The sequence below is a fragment of the Acomys russatus genome, chromosome 31 (assembly GCF_903995435.1).
Source record: "Acomys russatus chromosome 31, mAcoRus1.1, whole genome shotgun sequence".
NCBI lineage: Eukaryota > Metazoa > Chordata > Mammalia > Rodentia > Muridae > Acomys > Acomys russatus.
The window spans coordinates 40,214,226-40,230,030 of record NC_067167.1 but is presented as its reverse complement, the minus strand read 5'-3'; the positions used below and the strand labels follow the sequence as shown (position 1 = coordinate 40,230,030).

The 15,805-nt window shown below is 41.2% G+C and overlaps 2 pseudogenes; one reads left to right on the top strand and one right to left on the bottom strand.

The window, feature by feature from the left end:
- Positions 1–13,752: 13,752 nt before the first annotated feature.
- LOC127183636 (BUD13 homolog) lies at positions 13,753–14,948 on the bottom strand (annotated as a pseudogene).
- An 11-nt stretch (positions 14,949–14,959) lies between these two features.
- LOC127183635 (40S ribosomal protein SA-like) lies at positions 14,960–15,805 on the top strand (annotated as a pseudogene).

Sequence of the window (15,805 nt, the reverse complement as noted above, 5' to 3'; positions counted from 1 at the left end):
AGTGATGTTTATATGTACAAGAGTTGGGACATTCACCTGTATGTGGGAAAATAACCAGTGGCCCACATTTGAAAAGAAGAATGATTCTCCTCCAGTCAACTTTCAAATCCAAAACTACTTGCTAAGGAGTGGGCCCTAGGTTTCTTTCATCTATGCAGAACTTTGGATCGATTGATCTTCTATAGTTTTTGTGCAGGTAATCAACAACTAATATGAGTTCATGAGTACAGTAGCCCTGTCGTGCCCAGAAGATAGCATTTCACAGCCCTTCTCCCTGTCCTTCCACTCTTCCACTCTTTCTGATTCCTTTTCGATGAAATTTTATGAGCCTTGATGCTTTTAGAGTTAATGTAGATGTCTTATGTAGGGCTGTCAGAGCCTTCTTGACTCAGTTCCCTTCAATGATACAAGCTGTGGATCAGGAGTTTTGCACATGGACCTTTGGGTGGAAATACATCATATCTAAAGTATAACGTCTTTCTGATCCCAATTTCTCTGCCTTAAAAGGAAAAATTAAGTAAATTTTTTCATACATAAGAAAGAATCAAATACACACTAAATGCATATTAACTGTAAAATCTTATAACATAATCCCTATTGCTACACACACCACACACACACACACACACACACACACACCACACACACACAGACACACACATACACACACACATACACACACACCACACACACAAACACACACACCACACACACACTCACACACAAACACACACATACTCACACACCACACACACACACTCACACACACACACACCACACACACAAACACACACACCACACACACACACACAAACACACACATACTCACACAACACACACACACACACACACACACACACACACACACACACACACACACACACGAGTACAGTCAGAGCTATAAGCTCAGGAAGCAGTAGAAACACCTAGAAAATGCCCAGTCTTGACATAACCCTGAGAGTTCTGTTTCTTAAACATGCTGCCTTCTCTGAGACTTTGAGGATCATTTGCCACTAGAGGTTAGTCAAGGAAAAGAGGAGATGGCACTGTTGGCATAGGGGACAGCCTTGACAAAGGCACAAAGGTCAGAAATTTCATGGCACAGGCCAGAACCAAAACACCATTGTTTGTTGCTGGCGGTGGGGCCAGGTGACACAGCCACTGCTGTATTTAAAATGGAGCGACTTTGTTTTACCTAATCAATGCACTACTCCACACCTGCACTTAGAAATTTCTAAAACAGTTGGATATACCTGAGCCTTGGGCTCCTGCAAAGTGGCAATTTGTTCTGGATTATTGCTGCCCTATGTCTTACTGCAAACAGCATTGTTACAGTCCAGGCCACAGTTGATGAGAACCTAAACTAGAACACAGGCATTGTTTTGCTTGGCCAGGAGTGATTAGAAGGTAAATGTGGTGAGACTTCATGGTACTTGAGAATCTAGGCAAAGGAGGGAGGCAAATGTAAATCTTCTGGGGTGCACAAGTCACGTGAGTGGCAGATTCTTTGAACCCCTGCCAGAAGTAGCTTGATGCTTCTTCTGCATCTACTGCAAATCTGAACCATTGTAGGTAGGCAGGCATGGCTGTATCTCTTCCATTTGCTTGAGCTGTACACTGTTTTATACATAGGTACAAATAAGTAGGAAGATATTCCTGAACTCTGAGAGTTAGTCTACCAAGTGAACAGACCCGAAAAGGAGTTCAGAAGAATTTCTGGTTTCCAATTGATGAATCAGAAGCTGTGGGTAACATGGGAGCATTCTACTTGCAATTCAGGGCTAAGGCAGCAGCCCTTTAGCCTTTAGCCTGAGAGATTTCCCTGACTCCTGTGAACATCAGAAATACACTTATATCTGTAACTAAGTAGAGAATGGTTTGATAAAGGAGAAATCCCTGCCCCACTGTGATTCGATGACTCAAAGAGTTTTAAAAGAATAGGAGAAGAAAGGTTTTTCTCTCTCTCTCTGCCTTGATGAAATCTCTTTTAATACTCACCAATGTCCTAAGAAACAGGTAGAATTATTATCATGCATATTTTGGCAGCAGATTAACTGAGACTAAAGGGTTCTCAACTTTCACTATGCAAGCATCTGGCAGGCCTTAGAGCCCACACACTGGCATTCCCACACTCTGTTGTCTCCCCTCAGTGTAGAATGCCTCCGAGGGACTTCTTGTTTTCTATATAAAGATGATTTGAATAATTACACGTCAAAGAAAAGATAGTTGATTAAAATGAGCAACGAAACATCCTCATCCAGGCAAATGCCAGGGAGACAAAGAAATGGGCTGGGACTCTGAATGCTGTGCTTACAATTCAATAGAAATGCTGACTGCACATGATGAGATCACGAGGGCCTTGTGACCCATGCTAACAATCACTCGGCGTGATAATTGCCTTCTCAAAAGCTGCAGCCAACACCACAAAAACCAAAAGCTTCATTTTTTCACACAAATGTTTGCTTTTCAAAAGCACTCTGTGTGCATTTACTTGGAACATTTTTATATGAATCACCCTAGAAGATGCGGAGATTGATGAGTGGGTGCTGAGGCCATCATCATCTGCAGATTTGTTGTTCCTCCACATCCGTACAAAGCTGTTAGGTGACTCTGGAGTAACTGGTACCCAAGACAGAACAGTAATGGCAGGTAATGGCTGTAAATATAGACAAATCATGAGCAGAGAGAGCCTTGGGCAGGGCCACCTCCCAGCAGAGGACAGAAACACTAAGACAAGATGATCCTCCTCAGGGAATCCAGACAGAATGTCTTTTCTTTGAACGGCTTTGTGCACAGACCTGGCCCCTCGGAATGTGTTTTTTTAATCGCAGAGCAGGACTAATGCTCCTGTTTCTGGGACAGTGAGGCCAGACAGGAGATTCCCATTAGCATTGCCTGGAGGCTGCATGTAATGGTGAATTAAGCAGTGGCCTGAATTCAGCATTCTCACAGTGCCATTTTCTGGGACCTCACAAGTGACAGTTTAGAGTACCTCTGCTATCTCATTCACAAAGTATGCAGCTGCTCAGCTCACCTGCAAGGCAAATATGTGTGTAGAAGTGCTTTCAGCTTTCGATATTTGACCTAGTTCTCATCGGATTCCCACTACTCCTGGAAAACTCTTTCACCCATGTCTGAGTAAACAAAGCACAACCTAAGCCACAAATGAAGAATGAAGGTCCCCAGAACACATGTACAGTGAGAGGCATGATGTCCCCAGAATAAGTATGTCAACACCCTAACATCCACTGTCTTGAAGGAGACTTCATTTGTAAGTAGAAACAGTGGATGTATAAATTATTTAAAATGAATAGGATGAGGCCACAACCTAATATCATTGTTTTTATAATAGGGAAACCAGATAGGCAGGAAAGGCTATGACATGGAAGAGGAAATTGAAGTCTGCTCTTACAAGGCAGGGGTAACCAGGGTTTGACAACAAAACATCAGAAGTTGGGAAAAGAGGGAAGGATTCTGTTAGGAAGAAAGTAGAGGTCATGTGGCTGTGCTAACATCTTCATTTCAGACTTGACACCATTAGAACTGAAAGGTCATAGCATCTGCTGTGCAAAACCATGGGGTTTGAGGTCCTTTTTGTTTTATTTTACTTTATTATAATTTATTCAAATTACATCCTGATTTTTATCCCCTCCCTCTTATCTTCCTGTTCCCAACCTCCCTCCCTCTTCTGCCCAATTCCCCTCCCCTAGACCTCTGACAAGATGGGCCCTCCTATCCCACCTTCTGACCACAGCCTATCAGGTCTCCTCTGGATAGCCTGCATCTCCTTCCTCTGTGTTCCCACAAGACCTCTCTACCAAGTGACAGTGGTCAAATCATGGGCACCAGAGTTCATGTCAGAGGCAGTGCCCTGCTCTACCCCACCCCTGCCCACAAGGATAATGAGCCGGCCATCCACTACATCTGAATAGGGAGTCTAGGTGTTCTACTTGCAATGTCCTTGGTTGATGCATCGGTTTGCACAGGTTCCCCTGGATCCAGATCCACTAGCCTTGATAGTCTCCTTGTTAGCCCCTCACAAGCACAGCCCCGAACCGATTCCTTCCACCCCCATCTCTTGCATACAACTCTCACTGCTTTGCTCCAAGTCCATATTCGAGTCCTAGCATCTGTCCCAATCCCCTGCTGGGCGGAGTCTCTCAGAGGACAGCTATATTGGGCTAATATCTACTTATAAGTGAATATATACCATACATGTATTTCTGTGTCTGAGTTACCTCACTCAGGATGATCTTTCCTAGTTCCATCCATTTACCTGCAAATTCCAGGATTTTCTTGCTTTTGACAACTGAATAGTATTTTATTGTTTAAATGTACCATCGTTTCTTTACCCATTCTTCAGTTGAGGCACATCTACTTTGTTTCCAGATTCTGGCTATTATGAATAAAGCTGCTATGAACATAGCTGAGCAAATGTCCTTGTTGTATGGTGGGGTATTTGTTGGGTATATGCCCAGGAGTGGTATAGCTGTGTCTTTAGGTAGCATTATTCCCAATTTTCTGAGAAAACACCAGATTGATTTTTGTATCCAACAAATGGCTAATATACAGAATATATAAAGAACTCAAGAAATTAAACACAACATGTCCAAATAACCCAGTTAAAAATGGGGTACAGAGCTAAACAGAGAATTCTCAACAAAGGAATATAGAATGGCTAAGAGGCAGTTAAATGTTCAAGGTCCTTGACATCAGGGAAATGCAAATCAAAACGACTCTGAGATTCCATCTACACCTATAAGAATGGTTCAGATCAAAAACTCAAGTGACACCACATGCTCGAGAGGAGGTGGAAAAAGAGGACTCTCTTCCACTGCTGGTGGGAGTGCAAACTTGTACAACCTTTTATTTTTTTTAATGGTAGCTTTAGGAAAATAATACATAGGGTAAAATCCGTTTTGAAGTTGAGAAATGTATCACTTTGAGTGAAAGGTCTAGCAGTATATTTATAAAGATTGAGCAAATATCAGGAAACAAGGCTTCTGAGCTAGACACCTTTTGAATGATCACTACAGGTCAAATATGTAATAGGCTGCAGTCTATTACTTATAACTTGACAATCAGGACACAACTTAAGTTGCTCACTTGGGGCTCAATACCAGCAAACACCAGATGTAGTGGAAATGCCAGGATACTTAATGTTCTTTGCCTTTAAGAACTTTTAAATTGGAGGGAAATTTAGGAAATATCTAAGATAAACATTCCCTATGGTTTTGTTTGCAATGTTGATCAAAACAAAACCATAAACATTTTAATTAAGCTTACTTATCAGGAAAGAGAAAGATAATGCAATCCTTAGCGGACCTTGAAAAATGTTAACACAAGTCAACCAGGTTCATTAAATAATCATTATAGGTAAAGAAAATTGGTTTCATAATCCCCCAAGTGACATCACAGTTGACTTGAAGTGGTTATCTAAGTTAGCATCACCAACCCTTACATTTCCATCTTTACCTGTATTTTCACATGTCTGTGCTTCTGCCCACTGGGGCAATGTGGCCTCTTCTCTGATTGCCTCCTCTGTGTCTGTACTCACCCTTGAGGTTAGTGAAGTGGGCTCACTGAAGGCTATTCCTTTATAATACAATGCAAATGGGTTCTCTTCACAACTTTTATGAAAATAATGGCTTGTGCATTTTGTTTGATTTTCTCTTCTTTGTTCAAAATATCGAGATGTCTAGAGCTTTCCTCCTAGAGTTTATTGCGGTAGCTGGCTGCACTAAGACAGTAGTTTAACCCATTTTCCCTCTTATCCTTGCCATCCTTATACTTATCCACTGTTTTCTTTATTTTCTTTTACTAAATTTTTTATTTTTACATATACATTTATATTATTGCACATATATAAAATAAACTACATACAGCAAGAAGAACCATAAAACAATCAGGAATCATATAAATGTTACACTCATAGTGTTTCTGGTTATTTGTATTTGGCAACATTGAAGAAAACATTTTCCTATTTTCAGGAGTCTAAAATTCTGAATGTAAATCAATATCTATCATGTCTCATCTCTATCAACTTAAAACACCTATCTAGACCTAAAAAACATCTTAACCCCTAAACCACTAAGCTTAATTGAAACTAAACCCCATCAGAAACTTGAGAGAGAATATCAGAAACTTGAGAGAGAATAAAACTTAATTACCTGAGTAAACAGGAAGTGCAGGTTAGTAGCTTTCCAATATGAGAAGATGAGTTTGCTGCCTGAACAGTCACCCATAACTCTCTGTAAGGTTGGAGCATCATCTTCAGCCTTCTGTCCCAGTATATCTGACATACAAACTTGTGAGGCAGGAACTATTGAGGACTTGTTTACCCTGTCTTGGCAGTGTTTGGCCATCAACTCTACATGTGTCCCAAGCTTGCTTATTTTTAGGCAGAATTCTGTCTGTGGCAGGACCGAGGCCATTTTGCCCAGTGGCTGGTTTGCTGCATTTGAAGCCATCTCCATAAGGAAGTTCTTACCTTAAACATCTTCTGCGTTGGCCTTACTTGTCTCTGCCCTTCTTACTTCTTATATAATACCAACGTTTCTTTGAGATTTCAGAGCTATGTACTATTAGGAGTTATGGATGATTTCCATGAATTTAAATGTATTCCTTCATCTATTCTCTCATTTTTCATGATGACATGAGTAATAACCACTACAAAATATCTCCTGCCTTTTTACTTCACAAAAAAACTTTTTAAAAATGTATGATTTTCAAATTTTTACATTATTACAAGAAAAGGTAAAGGAAAATGCTGTATGCTTCAATAACTGTAATGATTTCAAGGCCCTGGGATAACAGACAGACAGAATGCCTGTTTCTCCAGAGCTATTAGAATTTCTTTGTAGATTGTGGGAATGGTTATTTAATACAGATGCAAGAAAACAATACTAACTTCCAATGCCAGTGAATTTCCAGTGAGATCACTTTCAGATTGAACACTGACTGATTCAGGATCCTTGCATGAAAGACTATTGTGTAATAAATACATTGTGAACTTTTGGGCTTTTTGTTGGCTAATTTGTATTAACTCTTTCAAATAGTTTACAGAAGTCATTCAACCGTACGCAACTCCATGAAGTGAGTAATAGAATCCTCCTATGTATTTCACAGGAGAGAGACCCGAGACTCTCAAGTCACACACTCTTGAGAGTTAAAGTACAGAGCGTAATTAAAAGCCATTTTGTTTTGAAATACCACATTAGACCAAGCATTTCTCTGAAACATGTGCAGATTTGGGGGTTTGTGGAAGCCATTGGACCATGAATGTTCCTTATGGATGGCTTAACTCTGACACCTTGACTGGGCAGTAATGATGAAATGATGAAGGAGACCTGGTTGAGGGAATTGTGACCTTGGGGACATGGTTTTTGAGGGAGGAATCCTTTCCCCATCCTGTTGCCTTGGCCTTTTTCTTTCTGTTTCAGGTATCATAAGGGACAGAGAACTTCTGTCACACCCACTTGCTGCCATGATGATCTATGTCACCTAACCTAAAGCCGTGAATCCAGGATATATTGGACAAACACCTCTAAAGTATTGAGCCAATATTAATTTAATTTTTTTCTCTTGGTTATCTGCCCCAAGCAACAAAATGTTAGAATAAGATATTGTTTCTTCCCAGAGCTCTGTTGTGGTGTCAAACATGTTACAGAATTTGAAACTCCCATAAGATGCAAATAAGAAATGCAATCACAGCTGTGCTAAATGAAACACTTCTCTCTGTTTTCCCATGTAGGAACTTCAGAAGGGAGGAGTCTACCAGAAATCCATCAGCCAGAAAACATGCCCCACCAAGTGTGTAAATCGCCATTGCTGTGCTGTTTGTGTACACTGTTTCTCAATGGCAGCTCTGGATAGCTTACACACTTCTCAGCATGGAACACAGCCTGCTTCTTTCTCTCACTGGTGAGTTCCGAATGTAATGTCATCTCTCCTCTCTTAACTCTTCTCTGTCAGGCACATTTCAATGAGTGTTGATTACAGTTACTGCTTTTAGCTGTTTCACTGCAATCACCTTTTAGTTGTTTATTGCCACAACAGCTTTTCAGCAAACACCAGAAATATTGTAATCTTCACAAGAAAAAAAGCTGATTGCAATGGTGTTTTCCTAAATTTCTATCTTTCTCTGTCAACATGTGCCCACGTATATGCTTGTATTTTCTTCATATCCCAGTCCAATCGACCTATTATCTTTTCAAGTCATATGCATCAATGGCTATGATGACACAGTGCATTTACAATGTTACAATTAAAACTCCACAAGTCTCTTCCTTGGTCAAGGAAGAGCTATCTGGAGCTGAGTGAAGTCAAATACACATTTTCAAAGAATTCTCAAGCTCCTCCCCCAAGCATAGTTCTCTTGGCAATGCTATCAGAGTGGTGTCTTGGCAGAGGAAGGCTCATTAGTAGCCACATAGCAAACATTCAGAGGTTTGCTATCAGTAAAAGCATCATGTGAGATGCTCAGAAAACTGGAGTTTTCCAGACAAGAGAGAAAATGAAAATAATAATGATGAGTAGCTCATTAATAAGTGATCACTCGGGTTTTTCTGGAGCTGCTAGACTGGGAAGCCATTCCAGCAGAGGTAAGCTGTGACCAGATCTTTGCTTCAGAAAGCAATTTCAAACTCAAATTTGTGTGAGGGAGACAAGGCTGATGGCAAGGAGACCAGATAAAAGACACTGAGAAATCCAGGCAAATTTACAAAGCCCATAAAAAGGAAAGATAATGAGTGTTGTAGGTGAATTTAAGGGTGATTTTAGAATGAGGTTAAATAGGGCTTGATGACTGTTTCATAGGATGTGATGAGCCAACATGGAGAGACACAAGCATAGCAGCTTATGTTACCTAAGCACAGCACCATTTGCTTTCCCTCTCCCATTTGTTTTTCTCAGTGAAGGTTTCTTTCCCAAGTGATAACAGTTGACTTCAAATCCATGTAGTTGACTGGGCCACTAGTAGAAGTAATGCCTCCCACCCATATACATCATAGAACCAGCTGATGACAGGACAGGGTTCGAAGAGCAAATGAAGAATGGTGATTTTTGCATTAAGATATGTATGTATTTGACCTTCAACAACCAGACACTAATTCCATCATTCTGCTATTTATTCACAATTTGGTCTCTTAAAATTAACAATTTTGTGCATAGGTTGTTGTTCCTCTCCCTCCACTAGCAATCCTGTCTAGTTAGAGGGTGTCCTCTTCAATCTCCATGATTGCTACTACCAGGAGTCTCAGCTAGAGTCAGTCCCACATCCTCCCCAAAGCCCACCCTGTCATACGTCTCCAGCTTGTTACAGAGGTACACCCACCCACCCTTTCTCTTCTCTCAGCAGGTTGTCTGTGATGTCCTCCTGCCTTCGCCCCCCACCCCTGCATCCACCTCCCCCACTGCCCGGATCTCCCCAGATCTAATTTCCACCCTCATTTCTCTTTGCAGTCCTTTTCCTAACTTGTTCCCTCTCTTTCAACCATTTCGACTGTCTACTCTATTTCACCTCCCGATTGAGATTTAATCATTCTCCTTTGGTCTTCCTAGTTAGTTATCTTCTTTGGGTCTGTGAATTTTAGTCTGTTTATTCTGTACTATATGTCTAAAATCTGCTTAAGAGTGAGTACATGCCATTTTTGTCTTTCTGGGTCTGGGTTACCTCACTCAGGATGGTAATTTTTAGATCCATCCATTTGCCTGCAAATTTCATGATTTCCTTGTTTTTTTATTTTTTTATTTTTTTAAATTTTAATAGTTGAATAGCATTCCATTGTGTAAATGTACTACAACTTTTTTTAATCCATCATTTGGTTGAGGAACATTTAGGTTGTTTCCAGACTTTGGCTATTACAAATAAAGCTGCTATGAACATAGTTGAGCAACTGTCCTTGTTGTATGGTGGAAATTTTGGTATATACCCAGGAGTGGTCTATCTGGGTCTTGAGGTAGAACTATTCCCAATTTTCTGAGAAAGTACCAGATTGATCTCCAAAGTTGTTATACAAGTGTGCACTTCCACCAGCAATGGAGGAGTGTTCCTCTTTCCCCACATTCTCACCAGTAAGTGATGTCACTTGAGTTTTGATCTTAGCCATTCTGACAGGTATAAGATGGACTCTCAGTTATTTTGATTTTTATTTCTCTGATGACTAAGGACAGTGAGTATTTCTTTAAATGCTTCTTGACTATTTGAGAGTCCTCTTTTGAGAATTATCTGTTTACCCCATTTTTAATGTGATTATTTGGTTTGGTGGTGTTTAATTGTGTGTGTGTGTGTGTGTGTGTGTGTGTGTGTGTGTGTGTGTGTGTGTTGGATATTATCTCTTTGTTGGATGTAGAGTTGGTGAAGATTCTTTTTTCTAATCTGTAGAGTGACATTTCATTCTATTGAGTGTCCTTTGCCTTACAGATTGTTGATATTTCAATTTTCTTCCATTTATGTTGGCTACGACTTGCTGCATTATTATTAATTGTTGATGTTCTATTTAGGAAGTTGTCTCCTGTGCCAATGAGTTCAAGGCTATTCCTCTATCTTTTTTCTATCTGGTTTCATATTGAAGTCTTTGATCCATTTGGAGTTATGTGCAGGGGGATAAATAAGAATCTACTTGCATTTTTCTACACGTAAACATCCAGTTAGACCAGCACCATTTGCTGAAGATGCTTTCTTTTTTCCATTGTATGGTTTTGGCTCCTTTGTCAAAAATCAAGTGTCTGTAGATAGGTTTATTTCTGGGTCTTTGATTCACTTCCATTGATCAACTAGTGGATTTCTATGCCAGTACCATGCAGTTTTTATTACTATTGCTTTGTAGTCTAGATTGAAGTCAGAAAGGGAGATGCCTCCAGAGGTTATCTTATTGTCTAAGATTGTTTTAAGTATTCTAGATTTTTCTTTTCCCATATGAAGTTGAGAACGGTCTTTTCAAGGTCTGTAAGGAAATATGTTGGTATTTTGATGGGACTACATTGAATCTGTAGATTGATTTTGGTAAGATGGCCATTTTTACTATGGATCCCATGAGCATGGGAGGTCATTCCATATTCGAGTATCTTTTTCAGTTTCTTTCTTCAGACGCTTGAATTCCTGTCGTACAGATCTCTGACTTGCTTGGTTAGGGTTACACCATGGTACTTTATATTAATTATGTCTTGGTGTTATTTCCCTAATTTCTTTCTCAGCCCATTTGTCCTGTATCCAGGAGATTACTGCTTTATTTTATTACTTTTTGTATCCTGGCAGATTACTGAAGGTGTTTATCACTTGTAGGAGTTCTCTGGTGGAATTCTTGGGGTCACTTATGTATACTATCATATCATCTACAAATGGTGATACTTTGACTTTTTCATTTCCAATTTGTATCTGCTTCGTCTCCTGTAGTTGTCTCGTTTCTCTGGTAAGGACTTCAAATACTATATTGAAAAGATATGCTGAGACTGGGCAGCCTTGTCTTGACCCTGATTTCAGTGAGATTGCTTTCAGTCTCTCCATTTAGTTTGATGTTGGCTGTAGGTTTGCTGCATATGGTCTTTATTGTGTTTAGGTATGCACCTTGTATCCCTGCTCTCTCAAGACTTAGATCATGAAGGGGTGTTGGATTTGTCAAAGGTTTTTTTCTGCATATGTTCCCTTGTTCAATTGGTATTTAAATCACCAAATAATTTTATATACTATAATTCTATTTCTGTTTTCTCTCTAGTGTTCTGAGTTCTTCAGAATCTAATGAAAAGTTGCTCATTGGAAAACATCTTCATTACTAGAAGAAATTCTAGTGTACATCTTATACTGAAGATAGTAACTATTCCTAAGAGGTGGACATAAAAATAAGAAAACTAGGCATACATATTATCAGATAAATCAATTTAAATGAAAACATCAATTTGTAATTATATAAAATGTATGGGAAAGACTTAGATTTGGAAAGGTATGTGACTTCCTGAACATCAAACCTGTTACCTTTATTGAGTCATTTTGACTCTCTAGTCCGCCCAAACACTCACATACGGTGTCATCTGGCTCCATCTAGTGTCTTTTTGAAGAAGTACAACGGAATTTGCTATAAATAAAGTTTATAGTATGACACAGACACTCATAGACTTTTCATGGAATAATTTATAAGGGATCATGTGTGCCTTCAATGCTAACATTTCTCTCACTGACACCATTTCACTGCGCGTATTTAGAAGTGACTGCTGATGAGTCACCATGAGTTTCTCTGCTAAGGCCTACTGCCGTTGTCAAGGACAGATATGGCCGTAGTATCAACCTTCTCCAAGGCCAGCAACAGTGGGCAGTGCCTGAGACAAGGGAGGTGCTGAGTGAACATCAATGCATGAGCGCAGAAATATCAACCCTCTGGAAGCATCCCACTGTCATTAAACGTCAAAATTCATGATGCTCCAATGACCATATCACAGGATATACCTGTATATTTCCGATGAGTAGCAAAAGTACACAGCTGAGAAGCTGTGCCACCATTTCTTCCATAAGTTGCTTTAATGGAGACTTTCTCCAATTGATTGTAATGGTTCAGTCATGTGGCTATCAAGGGTCTGTATGCACAGAAAATGCCTCACAGTTGTAGGTGTACGAACCTCTAGAGAGAAGAGGTGGAGCCACTATTGTGCCCATATAATCTTCTGCTTTCTCCCCTGTCTTGTGAGTACAGGTGTCTCCTGGGAGACTTGAAACACTCTCTAACACCCCAGGAATTCTCTGCTTGCCTTTCTTCTGAGCCCAAGCCACTCACAAGGTGGGGGCATTATGTTCTCTGTGGCAGAGAATGTTCCAAACAGCCGAAGCCACAGAAGTGCAAGATGCCAAGCACTACTCTGCCCCAGCCAGTCCTGAAGCCAGCCGCGGCACCTGGGTGGGGCTCTTCTAAGTTGGTCTAAAGTATAGCCACGGCAGGCACACCAAGCAGGTGGCAGGGCCACAGCCCAGGGTACAAATTACCTTTAGATGGTTTTCAAGAGGGGGGAGAACTCCTTCTGCATCCAGAGAAGAACCGCCCAGCTGAACCACAAGTTAATCCCCTGGATGGTGCTACAAACACGATGTGACCTCGGGCACACTCTCCTGGAGTCGCTCTGCCTGTTTGTAACCGCTGGAGGTATTGACCTGAAAGAAGGCTGAAGAGGTCAGTGCACAGGCCTTCTATATTGCAGTCTCCTGCCCTCCCACCCACGCCAAACCTTTACAGTATTGTGGGAACCAAGTGAGATCAGCTTTTCTCTGGTCCACGTTAAGTTTTAATAGGCAAATAAGCCTGCTGTCTGTTAACTTTTGAAAGACAGGCTAAGCTTCTATTTTACTTCAGCAGTCAAAGTCAGTTTCAATAAATGATCCCCAACTTACTACTAAAATTGAAGTACTAATTCCACACAGGTTAACTCAGTCCAAAGTCTTTACAGATTTTTTTAAACAAAAAATAAATATGTTTATTGTTTTTTATTTTGTTGCTATTTTTAAATTTTTATTTTTACATACATATTTATATTATTACATGTATATACAATAAACTACCTACAGCAAGAAGAACCACAAAACAATCAGGAATTATATAAATGTCCCATTCATAGTGTTTGAGCTATTTGTATGAATTAAAAGGAGAGCACTGGCCAAGAAGAAACCCCGAGATAAAGAAGCCATCGTGTCCTGCCAATGCCAGTCACAGACAGCGAGGGCACAGCCTAGTCCAAAAGTCAGACTGAGAGCAAGTTGCTGCTGTGGATCTATCAGCATGACACCATCAGAGCTGATTTCAGGCTGTCCTGTGCTACTCCCACCAGCACAGCACTCACTTGCCCGCAAGTGCCCTCCATACTGTCCTTGTGGGCAAGCTCCTGCGCGGTTTCTTGCCAGCCAGCCTGGCAAAGCCTTTCTATCCAAAGCCATTGGATCTGTCCCCTCCATCCCAGCAATATCCAGGCTAGATATTTTAATGAGGCCTCACTTTCTTGTTTTTGCTCTTTTTAGCCTTACTCTCGTTAATGAAGTTGGCTATCGGGTCTCTCTCTCTCTTGTTCTCTCAGCATCCAGATCTTCTGTATCCAGGCCTCGGCGTCTCCTTCATTGTGTCCTCTGCATCCTGCTGCTCCTGCCAGCTCTGGGCAAGACCTTTCCCCCACTGGGCGTACAGCTCATCTCACTGTGAGTTCTTCTCTGCTTTTCCCCTCTGCCCCAAGCGCTACAGCTTCAAATTCCTCTTCCTACCAGACTTGTTTCAAAACACAGTGTTTTGGTCCCCTTTCTTGAATTCCCAGGGCTCCGGCTGAACATCAGTGACTAAACCAGATTTTGCTGTGGAAGACATGTGTGCAGTCTTCTTTGTAGGAGAGGGACTTCTTCAAGGTGGAGAGAGATCAGCAGGAAAAGTTGGTCCTCTGTCTTCTCCAGGGTGGAGAGAGCATGGAGTCAGAGCTTTGGCATCTCGGTCTATTCCGTGGTGGTGACAGATCTGAACCAGCATCCTAGGGCCCCCATTTTTTGTTTTTGCTGTGAAGGAGAAAGATGTCCTTTTTGGTAGACACTTTCAGAATCAAGCTGCTTCTTAGCTTCAGTTTGGGCTTTTGCCTGCCATTTTCATGGAGGAGAAAAGTTAAGAATCAAGCTCCCACTTGGTGTTCCCTGGAGAGTGATGGGTGAGACGGTCCCAGCCCCCTCTGGGACACAGTCTTCCTAGGGTGTCTTTCCACAGCGTTACTACTTTTGGCTCTGGGAAGTTCCAAATCAGGGGACTCATGACAGGCCTTCCTGAGATGCTGTGTGTTTGAAGTCTAAAGAGTCCTCCTAAGCTGGTTTTTTGTTTTTTGTTTTTTGTTTTTTTTGTTTTTTGTTTTTTGTTTTTTGTTTTTTGTTTTTTAATTCTAATCTTATCAACCTACTAATGGAAAGAGATCCACTACCTTGACATTGGAGTGCAATACCTCATTTAACCAGAAGATGTCAGAATATGGTCAAAGCAGCTGAAAAATTACAGCTCTCCTAACGTTCACAATACTGAGTGATATTTCTAATCAACAAAATTATTGAAGTCTACATTTAGTAAAAGCAAAGCTTGAAAGGATGATGTGATTGGTTAGGTCATTTTTTAATAGTCTATGTGTAAAGGATCTTGATAGTGATGGCAAAATCTACTGTCTTCTCTTGGAACACTGCATTTTACATGCTCTAAACTGTCAGGTAAGAAATCAGACTTCTGCCTTTCTGCGCTGCGCAGGTCCATACTGAGTTGTTCTTGATTCCTGCGGTAACTTAAAGGGAAGCTTCCCACCATTGCTCTGTGCAATACAGATTCTCCTCTGCGCTATGTGGACATTGCCATTCCGTGCAACAACAAGGGAGCTCACTCAGTGGGTCAGACGTGGTGGATGCTGGCCCGGGAAGTACTCCGCATGCGTGGCACTATATCCCATGAGCACCCATGGGAGGTTATGCCTGATCTTTCGTTCTACAGAGACCCAAAGGAGACTGAGGAGAACCAGGCTGATGTTGGAAAGGCTGCAACCAAGGAGGAATTCCAGGACGAGTGGACTGCACCAGCTCCTGAGTTCACCGCTGCTGCTCACCCAGAAGTGGCAGGCTGGTGCCCTCCATGCCCATCCAGCAGTTCCCTACTGAGGACCGGAGTGCCCAGCTCCCACTGTGCAGGCCACCGAGTGGGTTGGAGCCACCACTGAGTGGTCCTGCGCTCTTCTACAGGCACCTGAGCAAAGTAGGAAAATGTGGAAGGAAAATAAAGTTCCTAAAACTGAAAAAAAGATGCTGGAGAGATCTCTTTGTAGTTAA